Below are 12,502 nucleotides of genomic sequence, written 5' to 3'. Positions count from 1 at the left end.
AGACCCAGAGCTGAGCTTCTAGAAAAGACTCCAGACAACCAGCTGCTGCATTGGTCATGACCAGGTGATGAGGATACCACTGTCTCGGCTGTCAGTGCCAGGGTCACCTCCCACCCTGCTCGGGCTCCCGGGACCTCTAGTGCAGCTGTCACAGCCCACACCTCACATGGCCACCTTCTCCTTCCAAATCTTGGGGGCTGCAGTGTTTGGGGGCAGCCAGAGCCAAGCTGCAAGGACTGTGGGTGATGAAGCCCACACCTGGCCAGCCTCGGGGATGGACCACAGCTGCTCCCACCCCACTTCCCGCTTGGGAATCTAGGAACACACAGTAAAGCAAGCCTACAAACAAAATCCCAGAAACTCTAGCACCCCTGAAAGTTTGGACCTCATAGCTGACCTGCTGCTAAAATCTTGGAAGAAGTGATATCAGATATAAGACCTATATAGTGTATTTTGGGGCACAGTCAGTGGTGGGCAAAAGGCTTTGTTCTGCGTGAGAAGCAAATATGTGGATTAAAAGGAAGTAAGGAGATCCTTCTTGGGGGTCAGAAAATAATGCACCTATACTGGACAGAGGGGTGCTGTTTTCAGAGACGACCAGAATACTTTTTATTTTCACCCCCCAAATACCCCCTCCAGCCCACTTTCAAGTCATCAACACAGATGATTTTAATGGCTCAGGATCTGGAGGCAGATGGCCCAAACTTGAATCCTGGACTCACCACGTATAGCTGTGTGACTTTGGACAAATTCTTAACCTCTCTGTGCCTCTGTTTCCTTTTCTGGGGGAAAAAAAGAGAAATGAATAGAGAAGAAGAAATCATTATATTTCTCTCCCTAAGTGAGTTAATATATATAAAGCTCTTAGCAGAGTGACCAGCCTGTAGTAACAGTCAATAATTACTAGCTGTTGCTATGATAAATTATATACCCCCTCCAGATATATTATACCCACTCACAGTCACAAAAGGGCAGGATCTAGAATAGGATTGGTCTGAGAAGGTGGCAGCAACAATTTTAGTACTGTCACGCAAAGGACACGCACACTAGCGCCATGTCCTGCAGATAGAAAATTGAGGTCCTTTGGGGAAAACGTGAGCACATGGCAGTGTCCGTGGGATCCCACACACTCTTGTCCCCAGCTTAGGTCAGGCATGGATGGACTGCATGCAAAAGCTCCAGGAGCGAGAAACCGGTCCCCACTAAGCTCCACCTATTTATAGGGCTATGGGGCAGCTATAGACATGCAACTCTGTAACAAGAGAAGCTCCTTCACCAGGAGAAAGAGGGCAGCACCCCAAATTCAGAGGCTGACACCAGCGGTTCTGCCACTGATCTAACTCAGACCCGCTAAGACAGCTCGATGCAACACTGCCAAAAGGGAGGAGGAAAGGAGCCTCCAGGCACACAGATTTGTCCCCCCTCAGTGCACTCCCGGGCTTTTCGAGGCTTTTTTTTTTTTTTTAACATCTTTATTGGAGAATAATTGCTTTACAATGTTGTGTTAGTTTCTGCTTTATAACCAAGTGAATCAGCTATACGTACACATATATCCCCATATCTCCTCCCTCTTGCGTCTCCCTCCCACCCTCACTATGCCACCCCTCTAGGTGATCACAAAGCACCGAGCTGATCTCCCTATGCTATGTGGCTGCTTCCCACTAGCTATCTATTTTACATTTGGTAGTGTATATATGTCAATGCCACTCTCTCACTTTGTCCCAGCTTACCCTTCGCCCTCCCCATGTTTTCATGTCCATTCTCTAAGTCTGCGTCTTTATTCCTGTCCTGCCTCTAGGTTCTTCAGAACCATTTTTGGTTTTTTAGATTCCATATGTATGTATTAGCATACGGTATTTGTTTTTCTCTTTCAGACTTACTTCACTCTGTATGACAGTCTCTAGGTCCATCCACCTCACTACAAATAACTCAATTTCGTTTCTTTTTATGGCTGAGTAAAATTCCATTGCATATATGTGCCACATCTTCTTTATCCATTCATCTGTTGATGGACACTTAGGTTGCTTCCATGTCCTGGCTATTGTAAATAGAGCTGCAATGAACATTGTGGTACATGACTCTTTTTGAATTATGGTTTTCTCAGGGTATATGCTCAGTAGCAGGATTGCTGGGTCGTATGGTAGTTCTATTTTTAGTTTTTTAAGGGACCTCCATAATGTTCTTGGAGGCTTGTTAACTGCAAGTTCCTCCACAGGCTTTGGCTGACACCAGGATGAGTGCTTTTCTTAGCATTGCTGGAGCAAGGTGTCCACAGGTTCCCTTCAGGTACATCAGATAGAAAGTGGACATACCCACCACCATGAGCAGTTGACACTGAGTCCCTGCCTGGGACAGTTACGGAAAGCCATTTCAGGTGGTGCATATGTATGCTTGAACAAAGGAGAGTCATTCACATATCCTGCTGGCCCAGGACAGATATGCCCACACCTTTCCAACCGAGGTCTCTCTCCACCATCCTTTGGGGATGAGCCAGATGGTCCCTCCTTTCTCCCAAGAGATGACTTCAGGAGGGATACAGATGCCACCATTGGTCATCATAAGTGATTTTAAAGCAGAGCCCCACCAAGGGCTGTAGAACTACGCAAGGCAAAATCAGGGTCCAAGTTCATGTCTGGTCAGGTGTCCTGCAACTGAGCATATGAACCATCAGATGACATCACATAAATTTCTATCCACCTGCTGAGATCAAAGAAGGTACTAAGAGAGAGGAGAGTGTGGCTCCTCTTTAAATGTGTCCTGCTCGAAAGAAAGAAGAGTATGCGGCCACTCCCCGTGTTCTCCCTGTGCCCCAGCCCTGCCTCGCCGGTGTCCAGGAGCCCAGCCAGGCAGCAGGGCAAGGCTGTGCACAATGTATCAATAATTGGCTGAAGCCAGTCAGACCAGCAGGCCCTGTGGAAGTTGTCTCTGGAGACACTGGCACAGTGGCATATAGCCACTTTGCAGGGAACGGTGGCCTCTCCCTTCAGCATCCCAGCCCCATGCCTGCAGTGGATTCGAGCACAGATCCAGGCCTGGAGTAGAGATGATAGCCTCGCTTGCTGATGAGCTGCTTCCCTTTAGGTATGGTTGCTTCATATGGACGCGTACATGGGTAACAAAGATCAAGTTCATGATCAGCTCCTTGGATTCAATTCCATAGAAAAGCACCTCCTGTGAATATGATCTTAGTGCTCCAGTACTGGGTGTCTGGGGGCCTGAGCGTGTAGATTATTTCAGTAAATTTGGGGTCCGTGTATCTTATGGCCAGGGTCCTGACCCGAAGTCAGCTCATTGGGCAGAATTTCCTCTGCCACGAGTCGTCAGCTACTTAACACCATTACAGTTGAGTGGGTGGGACATTCCAGGGGATTTTCCCATCTCTGGGCTGGCTGTTTCACCCGTGCTCTCTTGTCAGTGTTATAAGAAGCAAGTGCTATAAGAAGACCCTCCACAGAGCATCAGTTTGGGTCAAGCAGTAGGTGAGGCTGTGTTTCAGGCTAATGTATAGACAGCCACCTCTTCAGGATGGCTAAAGTCTCCAGGCCAATCTTGGGTGCCATTTCCATCTCACGGTGGAATGTTCTAAAATTTTTGCCACCTTATGGCAATTGAGTTCCACCAAGAGTCCAGGAGAAATCAGGACAGTTAAAGGCATGCTCGTTGCAGGAGGAGCATACAGGAGATGTAAAGGAAGCAAACACACCACAAGTGCGCCCAGGGTCACCGACCAAGAGCAGTAGCAGCCACTCCAAAGGAAGCAGGTCATTCACCAGAGGTGGATTTGCTGCAGCAGAAATCACTAAGGAGGGGCTGCTAATAGGGAAGAGGAAAGTGGGCTCTTCTGAGTCTGGGAAAAATTTGCAAGATGGTGTACACTTTGTGGCTGAAAGCTGGGGGACTAAAAGAAAGGGACCAGATTGTAGTCTGGGAGTAAAGTCATAGATTTAAACATTTGTATTATTTTTAAAAATACTAAATAAACATTCAAATTGAGAATTTTTAAGCCCAAGGATAGTAAATGAGAAGGCATTATAAAGATAAAACAGAACACAAAGAAATTAACCACTAGTAGAAATGATCAGTAATTCCAAGACCAGGTTCTACAAACTTGCATTTGGGTAGAAAAACCTCTGAAAATTTTAACACCAAAAAAAAGAGAGAGAGATCACAGAAAATATATAGGAATGAAAAACAAGTCATAAGAACATATATGCAGGGGGGTTTTTTGACTATAAGAGAATAAGGTGGTACAACTTCATGCTAGTATATTTCAAAGTCTCAATGAAATGGATCATTTTCTGGGAAAACACAAATTACTAAATTTGTCTCCAAGAGAAGTGAAAAAAATTTTGCAATCACCAGCAAGCATGGAAGGAAGCAAACAAGTTTCAAAAAACTCCCTCCCCAAAAAAGGCTTTAGGGTCAGACTGTTGTCACAGCATGTTCTTTCAAATGTTCATGGAACAGATAATTCTCACATTATGTAAACTGTTCCAAAGTACAGAAAAAGAAGGAATACTCTCTAATTTATTTTACAAATCTAGCACAGCATTAAGAATAAAACCTACAAAAGGATATAGCAAAAAAGTGAATAAATTCATTTCAATAATAAATAAAGATACAAAGCTTCTAATGAAATCCTAATTCGATATTAGCACGCTGAATTCAACAGCACAACAAAAGACAATGACAGGGGCTTCCCTGGTGGCGCAGTGGTTGAGAGTCCGCCTGCCGATGCAGGGGACACGGGTTCGTGCCCCGGTCTGGGAAGATCCCACATGCCGTGGAGCGGCTGGGCCCATGAGCCATCGCCGCTGGGCCTGTGCGTCCAGAGCCTGTGCTCCGCAACGGGAGAGGCCAGAACAGTGAGAGGCCCGCTTACCAAAAAAAAAAAAAAAAAGACAATGACAGTTTCTGGAGAGACATGCAGATTCCACACACTCCTGCCATGTGCCCCAGTAAGGACACCTATGCTTCCTGGGGGCCAAATGATACCTGCACGGGGGCGGCGGAGGGTGGTGCCTCACCCACCCCACCGCCCAGCAAGAGGACAGAGTTGAGTTTGCGGATGACTTGACAGGGGATACAAAGAACCTTGTCTCCTGCATCTGGGAACAGTGCCAGGGGGAGCTCCACAGTTTCCCCCAAATAACTCCTCTTCGTTCTCCACAAGATCATCAACATTCTCGTGCCTGCCACAGAGGGAGCGCCAACAGCCAGGTAGAATGGGAGGCCAGGGCAGTCCAGGTAAATAAAGGAAAGTCACTTTGCTCTCCCTGCTCTCCATCCCAGGGCACTTGGAGGGGAGGAGAAACACAAGACCCAGAGGTCCCAGCTTGAGCCTGTGCAGAGGGAGGCAAGGAGACAAGATTTATACCGAATCTGAGATCCAAGAGTTAAACTGGGCTCCATTTAATCACTCAGAGGAACCTGAGTGCCCCAGAACCAGGAGGGGCGTCAATCCAGAGAGAGTCTGGCTGAAAGAAGTGCCGAACAAACTGGCTATATTTGTCTTCTTTTCATCGTCTGTGTTTTCCTAATTTTCTACAGCAAGCATATATCACTTTTATAAACGGAAAAAAATGTTAAGATTGAAAATGACACTGTGGATTGTGTGGAAAGGAGAAGTTTGCCATTTAGGGACAGTTTCAAGGAGACTGTGATATTGGACCTTGAGAAGATTTAGAGGAGGTTTATCATCACATATCTAAAGAGATAGCCTTTGTAACAGTCAACTTCATAAAAATATAAACTGTAAATAATAATAATAATACCTGACGAAAAGATAGGCTTACTCTGGGATCTTGCAGGTGCCAGAGCAAAGGTCACTGATTTCCAACCTCAGGGAGACAGATCTCAGTTCCAAGTGAGGAAAACCTTTCTATGCACTAGGGCAGCCCAGCAAGGATCAGGCTCCAAGCTAGAGAGTTACAACTTGATTTCCCCATCAGGCAGGCGGTAGGGTAATGTGCAGGCTCCTTGACAGGCAGAGACACCCTGCCCAGCCTCAGCACCTCCATCATTCCTCCAGCTGCCACCCACATTCCCAGTCCTCCATCAGGTCCACGCCCTTGCTTGGGCCCAGGGCCCCCTCACCTTGCTCCCTGCATCACCCCTCAAGAATCCCTTCAGTTTTCCTGAATGTCTCCTTACCCATCCAAGTCACATTTTGCTGTTCCCTCCCTGTCCTCTCCTAGTGACCTGGGCACAACTCCCTAGTGACTCCCTCACCGCCCACATTACATTTTCTCGCCATTGGCTGCCACTAGGCTGTGAGTCCCGTGGGAGTAGAACTTCTGACCTCTCAACTCTGCATCCCTAGGACCATGCCTGGCACACAGCAAGTGCTCAGCAAGAGCTGGCTGGCTGGCTGAATAAAGCAACCTCATCATCCATCGTAGATGCATTTGTTTTTTAATCCACAGAGGGAACAGTATCCTGAAGCCAAAGTGATTGTGTTTGGTGGCACTGAAAACCCTGCTCACTCATTATCCCTCCTGTAACTCTCTAAAGCAAACTCCATGCCCCGTAAATCAATCAAGGTGGACATGATTATTGTGCACTTTGTTTAATTGCAAACCCCATCATTTCCCATTAAAAGAATGGCATTTTACATAACGTTGAAACGAGCCACGGGTTTTGAAAGTGCGTGTAATGCGGTTTCCTGATGGGCAAAGGAACTTCAGGGAAATATTTATTGTGCTCACCGATGACATTCTAGCTATTGTCCATGTTCCTTTTTATGACATCATAAAGATTACTTTTTACTGTCAGGCTGGCTGACATCTTCATCAAATCCCCTAATGTGCACATTCACCACGGATCATTTGTGCCAATGAGTAACATTCAGCAACATTCAACAAAGGTTTATTGAGTGCCTGCTATGAGCTGGGCCCTGAGTAATGGGATTTGTCTCCAAAGCTTTCAAATCTGCTAAAAATATTCTCCATTTCACAAGCAGTCAGGACAAAAAATAGTTTGCTCTGGTCTCCTCTCTGGGGCCCACTGGGTGAAAATACACCTAGAGCTGCCCAGAGAAACAAAACCTCCCTTCAAGGACCGAACAGATCTCCTGAAATGTTGTGTCCAGCTGGCTCTGGAGAGCCTGCCCGTTAAATTCTGTGCACAAGCTCTGTCTCTAAACAGCTGAGCTTTGGGGCACGCTGCAATCCCTCAACCCTGGGAACTTGCCTGGTCGCCTCCCAGAGACAGACTGCCACCAATCCTCATCTGTCCCTAGGTCCAAATTCGAAGGCACCTTCAAAGCAGGGGAAGCAACACCGTTCATGAGCACCTCGGAGGGTCAGTTTCTTCATCTGCTAATGGGGTAGTACCGACTTACCTCCCAGGAATGTTATGAAAGTCAAAGATAAACTACCTAGCTTAGTGCAAGGCATCAAGTAGATGCCCAAAAAAGGCTCTTCTCTTTGCCTTTCTTCCGGCCATGCAATGGCCAGATAAGACCTCACTCTCCCCTCATGTCAGGCCAGCACACCGAAGTGGCAGAGAGATGGAGAGAAGAAGACAGACAGGGGAGAAGTGTGTCAGAAGGAGAATCAACTGGCCTCAGTGACAAGCCAAGCATGGGAAGTGGGGGAAAGAGAAGGGTTGATGCTGGTGCCAAGGCTTTAGCCGGGTGACCTTGTGGATGGTGACGCCAGGGACCCCAGCCTGGGGAGGGCCATCCTTGCTTTGACAGCTCTCTGCTCTGGCTTTGGCTATAATCTCTGTCCCATCTCACGTCCTTCGTCATTCACCAAAGTCTGTCCCCCTTATAGTCGCAGTGTTTCCTCCTCCAGGAAGCCTTCCTTACCATCAAAGGGGGAAGGAACCCTCTCTCCTTTAGTGTCATGTTGGTTCTCAGCGTTCCATCAGCATGGATTCTGATCCCTCTCCATTGGGTAGGGGTGGTATGTCTGGGTGTCTGGGACAAGCAGGCGGAAGACAGATGGGGCCGAACACACCGTGAATGAACAAACCATACCCATCAGCCCCCTGGCAGGAAACAGAATCTACCTCAGGTGGTTCGAATGGAGAGGCTCTACTTAAGGCAGAGTTTCAGAGGGGTGACGGGGTGAAAGAACCAACAAAGGAGGCTGAAGCACTCAGAGGCCAATACCAGGGAAGCAGTTGCCCCCCCTGGGGGGAGAGGGGGGACAGTGATGTTAGCAGAAAAGAGCAGGTGGGGGAGAGATGCTAGGGCAGGAGGAGGGTGGAGAAAATGGTCCTTGCCTCTCCCCGCGCATCTCGTCCCCAGCCCATGCCTCCTACTGGCTTCTATTAAGGGCTGAGCTGTGCCTTCCAAAATTCCTATGCTGAGGTCCAAACACCCAGCACATCACAGTATAAGTGTATTTGAAGATAGGGCCTTTATAGAGGTAATTAAGGTAAAATGGGGTCATTAGGATGAGCGTATGACTGGTGTGTTTATAAGAAGAGGAGATTCGAACACAGACACACAGATGGGGGCTTGGGGGTAGATCATGTAAAGACACAAGAAGGAGAAGACGGTCTCAGCTGGTCAAGGGGAGGCCTCAGGAGAAACCAACCTGGCCAACACCTTGATCTCAGACTCTCCTGCCTCCAGAACTGTGAGAAAAGAATTCCTGTCATCTAAACCAGATGGCGGTATGTGTTCTGGGTACCTGAACAAGCTAATACAGCCACAAAGCTGGAAGTCAGCGTGCAAAGCAACGTGGCCATGTGGTCCTTAGGGGTCAGCCTCCTGGAGCCCAGAGCAGAGCAGAGAAGGGCAGGGCATGAAGGGGGCCTGGACAGGGGCCGAAGGAAGAATAATCTACAATGAATCATCAGTTCATACGCAATGTTGAGTGCACAGCTGAGAGGAGTTGAGTTCTGTGCTAGGAACTCAACATGAGCCTGGAAAGTTGGAGCTGAGTCAGAGTAAAATGACTTTCCCCCTGCCCAAGAGTCAGGTGGTTGCCTTGGGGAGAAGGGAGGCCCAGGGCTGTGAGAGCCCTGGGAGAAGGGAACACAGATTACAGTGCCCCACAAGCTCCGAGGGGCAACAGGCAGGCTGGTTTACCCTGCACGCCTAGAACGCCAGCAGGCACAGCGGATCTGGTCCACGGGCCCTGGATCTGGTTCCGTGCAGACTGCACGTAACCAGGACGGAGGCGCTGAGATCCTCGTTAGGTTCCGAGGGCCAGACTGGGCACTGCATTTCACATGTGTGATCTCATGAACTTATCCCAAGATTTCATGATCCCAAGATTTCTAAGCAAATACTGAGTTCTAATTTGCAGGTGAAGAGACTGAAGCTCCAGACAGGGCCATTCTGGTATGTGCCAGGAGGGAATCTTGACTGTGTTCTATAGCACTGGATCCCAAACTAGTGAAGCTAAAAATCACCTGAGGGCTTCCTGGTGGCGCAGTGGTTAAGAATCCGCCTGCCAATGCAGCGGACACGGGTTCGAGTCCTGGTCCGGGAAGATCGCACATGTCATGGAGTAAGTCCGTGGGCCAAAACTACTGAAGCTCATGCACCTAGGACCCGTGCTCCACAACAAGAGAAGCCACCGCCATGAGAAGCCCGCGTACCAAAACAAAGAGTAGCCCATGCTCGCCGCAACTAGAGAAAGCCCACGCACAGCAACAAAGACCCAACACAGCCAAAAATAAATAAATTGAATTAATTAATTTTTTTTTAAATCACCTGAAGAGTGCATTGAACATGCAGATTCCTGGGCCCCAGGACAGGAATTCTGATTCCGTACATGTGAGGCGGGGCCCCATAATGTGCATTTTAAATAAGAGCCCTGGGAGGCAGGTGGTCACTTTGATTACACCATGACAGGGCAGGAGGAGGCATCTCAGGGCTAGAGCAGGGTCTGACACCACTGGGCTTGTTAGTACGTCCAGGGCGCTGGACATCATGTGACGGCTCGGATGTGCTGTGGCCACCGAGCGGGCAGAGAAACCACCAGTGAAGTTAAGCAGAGCAACGCCTGTGATGATTAGAGGAGCAGAGAATGCGAGGGGCGGAAGGCAGGATTGCCACACATGGAGGCGTCAACCAGATGTGGGAGTGAGGCAGTGGCCTGCCATGATGGCTTGGTGGTTGGCGGCACCAATTACCAAGGCAGCAAGCACAAGGGAGGGTGAAGCCTGGGGTGGGAGCACAAGTGGTGTGTCTGGAGGCGGAGGCTGGGCAGAGGTCTGAGCTGGGACCTGATCGTGGAGGCATCAGGGCATGGATGTGGGTGACCAGGAAGCAGAGGGGACCATCCAGAGAAAGTATGTATAGGCAGGAAGGAAAGGAGTTGCCATATGGTACTAAGCAGGATGGCCAGAGGGAGCACAAAAAAAAAACAAAGGACGGACAGACCAACACTGTCACATGCTCCTGAAAGGACAAGTGACATAAGGAAGGCCAGAGCAGAGTGGACATTCCCCACAACTCTCGGAAGACTGTTGGCTCCAGTGGGCCTGACAGCAGTGAGTTAAAGTGGGACTGGCCATAATAGCAGTGCTGGGATGGGGAAAAGTGGGGACCCAGGTGCGCATCCATAGCGGATGTGTTCATAAACTACACTGTGGAGGGATTTGTACATCAATGGAACAACTTGTAGAAGTTAAAAATCGTGACTAGGTCTGTATGTGCTGGTATAGAAAGAGCTCAAAGATGTATTAAGTGAAAAAAACAAATTGCAGGACAAATATATGTAATATATAGATATGATCCAAATGTGTCTGATATATATATGTATAGAGAGAGAGAGAGAAAGAGAAATAAGAGAGGTGCACCAGTATACATTTAGCCACACGCTGAAAAGTCAAGAGTGAAAATATATATACATTCAGCTAAAAGAGGTCAAATCCAAGTATCGCCATGTAGAATGAACTTCTGGGATCCAAAAATAAATCGCAAAGTCTATAAAAATTAATTGTAACTACCTTTTTTTTTTTTTGCAGTACGTGGTCCTCTCACTGTTGTGGCCTCTCCCGTTGCGGAGCACAGGCTCCAGATGCACAGGCTCAGTGGCCATGGCTCACGGGCCCAGCCGCTCCGCGGCATGTGGGATCTTCCCGGACCGGGGCACGAACCCGTGTCCCCTGCATCGGCAGGCGGACTCTCAACCACTGCGCCACCAGGGAAGCCCGTAACTACCTTTTTACTATTAATTTAGTAACCAAATTGTAAGAGATAGGCAGTGTACATTATAGGTAAATAATTATTCATACACACACACACACTAAAGCTATTAGAAGGCCAGTTAATTTTTGTCTAGCTCTACCAGAATGGAGTACTGTTGGTGGCGAAGTTGACACAGGTTGTGACACAGTCTCTTCTTTCTAATATATGGTAACCATCCACAGAGAACTTGCATCTTCTCATCTGCCACTGAGGAGACTGGGTTGTTATTCCCTCCTTGTCCACCTTTTGCCATGTGACTTTGCAGACCCTCCCTCTAGAGCCCCACCCCAGCTGACTGAGCCCACCCATGTGACCTGCTTTGGCCAATGGCATGTCAGCAGACTTAACAGGCACAGAGGCTCTGTATGTGCTTGTGTGCTTTGGGTTGGCCTGGAGGCTGCTACTACTTGCATGAGAACTTGCCCTGCGTAGCCACTGGTCCCAGAATCATGGAGACATGGAGCAGACCTGAGCCCAATCTGAAATCTAGGGTCTAGCAGGGCCCAGCCAAGCCTGCAGTCAACTAATAATACAGCAATATACTAAACAATTTGAGAAAGATTAGAATTACAATATGAGTTAATTTCTATTTTCTTTCCTTATATTATTATTTAAATGGTTATTAACTTTTGTAGGCTCAAAGATAATATATTTATATCCTAGACTTTCTTTTAATATTTGAATTAACTGTTGATCTATTTTCCTATTCAATTATTTGAAAGTTCCTAATAATTGTGTTGCACATAAAGTGAATAGCATTGACAATCCTCAACAACTGCAACAATTTGTCCTGCAATAACAGATACACATTGACATATTTAGTAACAGTTCATTACATGAAACACATAAGAGATTTTCATTTCAGATCCCACTCAGATCCCTACCTATGTTTGAAGTGACTATTTGGGTACGAGCCGCAAATCTCAGTGCCATGCTTTTTTCATAATGTGGACATTATTCCTCTGATTAGATGTGATGATGGACTTTTATTAGCACACACTCATTGATCACAGACAAGTTCAAGAATGCGGGAACTTATATTGAGAGAGGCATGAGACTAAGGCCAAGGCAGAACCAGTAGCATATTTGGGGCCAGTTACTGAGGGAAAACGTGAATTCAAGTGCCACCTCAATAAGTATGCATGTGTGGACGCAAATGCATATACAAACACATACACACCACTGGGTAGGGGACTGAGATAGGTAAGGGGTTTACCCTGTTTACTTATATGCTCCAGTTTCATAAGAATGTAGCCACATATTTCATGTATAATAAGAAGAGTAAAAAGGAGCTAAAGGGGGGTAGATTATTCTTTCCAGGAATTGCTGAAGAGCAGAAGAGTG

Source organism: Lipotes vexillifer, unplaced genomic scaffold (assembly GCF_000442215.2).
Source record: "Lipotes vexillifer unplaced genomic scaffold, Lipotes_vexillifer_v1.1 scaffold1503, whole genome shotgun sequence".
In the NCBI taxonomy this organism is placed as follows: Eukaryota; Metazoa; Chordata; class Mammalia; order Artiodactyla; family Lipotidae; genus Lipotes; species Lipotes vexillifer.
Note: the sequence above shows the minus strand (reverse complement) of the source record.